The sequence below is a fragment of the Pseudophryne corroboree genome, chromosome 10 (genome assembly GCF_028390025.1).
Source record: "Pseudophryne corroboree isolate aPseCor3 chromosome 10, aPseCor3.hap2, whole genome shotgun sequence".
NCBI lineage: Eukaryota > Metazoa > Chordata > Amphibia > Anura > Myobatrachidae > Pseudophryne > Pseudophryne corroboree.
The window spans coordinates 137,672,342-137,675,621 of NC_086453.1; positions in this window are offsets into that span (position 1 = coordinate 137,672,342).

Sequence of the window (3,280 nt, forward strand, 5' to 3'; positions counted from 1 at the left end):
TGTGATAGCGCGCTAATTCTTTATACTGGCCTGAGGATTCTGAAATGTTAACAGCGGGATTAGCCCCTGTTAACTAGCATGACCAGTGTAGGATTATGCGCTGGCCAAGGACGCCCCTGAAGCGCCTACATGTAGCATGTTGCTGAGCCTTCTAGGGGCGCAGCCTGTCAGAGCTGCGCTCCAACCCTTGTGCCGCCATACCTGCCGGCGACCCGCTAACCGGAACGCCGGCACTGTACTCACCACTCTTCTATCTTCTGGCTCTGTTAGGGGGTGGTTGCCGTGCTGCGGGAGTGAGCGGTCGTCTCGTGGGTTTGAGCGGAGTAGAGAACCATTAACTCTCCATTAAGTTGGTTCCTACTCCCCCCCTAAGTCCCACGAAGCAGGGAGGCTGTTGCCAGCAACCTCCCTGTAAAACATCAGACTTGAATTAAAAAAATAAAACTAAGAAAACTCCTAAGAGCTCCCGTAGCTGTGAGCGACTCCTCCAGGCACATTTTCTAAACTGAGTCTGGTAGGAGGGGCATAGAGGGAGGAGCCAGCCCACACTATTAAACTCTTAAAAGTGCCCATGGCTCCTAGTGGACTCATCTTTACCAGGGCCGGTTCTTGCCCTTGTGGCGCCCCGGGCAAAAGATAGGGGCGTGGCTTAATACGGGGCCTGGTCAGTCACGCCCCTATTTGTATACTTACTATACCCCGCTCCTGATTCCAGACCTCCGCCGGCGCCGCTCTTTTCCTCGGATCTATGGGAGAGACGTCAGTCATGACGTCTCTCCCATAGCACAGCATAGGCACTAGAGGTCAATTATGACCCCTAGCGTCTGTGCCACAATGCTGTGCGGTGCGCGATGACGTCATCGCGCACCACACAGCAAAGGTCCTCTCCCTGAAGGGAAACTAGACGCTTAGCGTCTGATTCCCTTCACAGCGGGGGGGGGGGGGGGCAGCGCCACGAAGGGAAACTAGACGCGTAGCTTCTGGTTCCCTTCTCACAGCAGGAAGGGGGGGGCACACTGCACAGTGGCGGATCTTGCCATGGTGCGGCGCCCTCCGGATGGTGCCGGCGCCCTCCGGAAGGCAGCGCCCCGGGCAAAAGTCCTGCTTGCCCGTGGCAAGATCCGCCACTGATCTTTACACCATGGTACTAAATGGAACCCCAGCAGCCTCTAGGACGTAAGAGAAAAAGGTTTTCAAAGAGTTAAACTCCCTGATGTTAGGGTCGGCTGCTCACTCAAGTTCCTGTGCATCAGCATGTAGATGGGGATGGCTCAGAAACCACAGTGCAGGGAGAAATGTTCTTTGCTTCACTAAGTTCACTTCATAATTCACCAGCAGCCAGGAACAGAAAGTGAAAGCAGAGTCAGCAGACATCCTGTGCGGAGGGAGTGAAACCCCTCCAGTGTGCTCTGCTGGGAGTGGGAAGGAGGGGACGAGATCAGCATGCGCACTAGAGCCTCATGCAGCCGGCAGCAGAGTGGGAAACGCTGGTGGATGGGGAGTCTCGTGCGGCTGATCCTCTCCTGTCGGGCAGTCAACAACCAACGGCTACAGGCTGCAGCTGGCGTTGTGTGGGACGCTCTGGCAGCGCTGGTGTGTACGGCCCAGGTGCCTGTGTATCGTCTCTGGGATCGCAGGCGGGTACGGCGTCAGCGCGTGATGTCATGACACACGTGACATCCGCACCCGCCGTGTCCCCCCAGGATCATGCGCCCCAGGCTGCTGCCTGATCAGCAATCAAGCCCTGCCTGGGGCCATGACACAACATATATGGATGCAGCTGTCAGTGTGCTACACAGACTCTTAGTGCAGGGGCGTTTTAAGAGAGGAGCGACCCCGTGGGCAGACTCCGGATGGGCCCCCTCCTCTGCACGGCACCGTAGACTCCGTCAATGTGCCGCTGTCTACTGCGTATACACAAGTGTCCAGAAACAAGGCGCCTACCATGGTCTGGAGACTAATTTCATAGTGCGCATGCGTGGAGGCCATTTTAGGACTGATTTTTTGCCGCAGCTTCAGCGCCTGTCGCGGGACTCCGGAAAGGTAAATATTAACAGCATGGGTGCGGTGTAGGCCACCCTGGACCCAGGGGCCCATGTGCACAGCACACATTGCACCCATGGTAGAAATTACAATGTCAGAAAACTGGGGAATACAGTAGTCTTTTCCTGTTAGGCCACGCCCCGTGCAATGAGGCTACTCCCCTTTTTTAGTGCACGCATGTTTCTCAGCCTACTACATTTTTTTTAAATATTGGGGGACGCATATTCACTGTTCGCAATGGGAGCCATATTGCCTCAAAACGGCCCTGCTCCAAGGTTTAAGTACATAGACCCCTAAATCGTTATTTCTGTGTTCTATAGAACATAATATGGTTACTGTACAGCAGAGGTGGAACTGCCGGAGGCAACAGAGTCAGCTGCCACCGGGCTCCAGCCTTGAAGGGGGCACCTCACCTGTACACCTATACGTTGTCCCAGGCAGCCAGCTTCCAGTCCAGTGCTAAGTATCCACCTCCTCCAGCTATTCTCCCCACCCCTCCCAGCCCATCACTCAGGTAGACAGAAGCTATACCTCCCAGACAGGGAGGGAGAATGGTGGTTCACAGTACGGGACTCTCTAGGGGCATATATCCCAGGCCCCTCTTCTTCAAGGGGCCATCTTGGATGATATCAGAAGAAGAACCAGGACTAGAAGGTGGCAGTGTTCCAAAAGGGGGCGGGACTATTCAGCCCTGATTCCTGCAGTGCCACAGTCCTCATTCCTTGACAGGTATGAGAATACTATATGTGTGTCTCTGTAACAGTGACGTGCGGTGAGGAAAATGGCTGGGGAGGCACTCCATGGGGTAAATTTACTAAGAATCGTATTTTCCCGTTTGAGGTCAAAGTTCAATCACGAATGGCATCGAAAGTGTAAATATGCAACCTTTTGATTTGATTACGACTAATTTACTAAGCTGCCGTATTCTGCATTTTCGGGTTTACCGATGTCGATGTCATTCGTTTTTTTAGGCAGTGTTTTACATGAGTGACTTGTAAAACACTGCCGACTTTAATACAATGAATCTCGGCCTGATCTGAGAGATCCGTGCTGGGCTTCATTGTGCCCCTTGTAAAAAAAAAAAAAAAGAGTTTAAATGTAAAAAAAAAATTGCGTGGGGTCCCCCCTCCTAAGGCAAACCAGCCTCGGGCTCTTTGAGCCGATCCTGGTTGCAGAAATATGGGGAAAAAATGGACAGGGGTTCCCCCATATTTAAGCAACCAGCATCGGGCTCTGC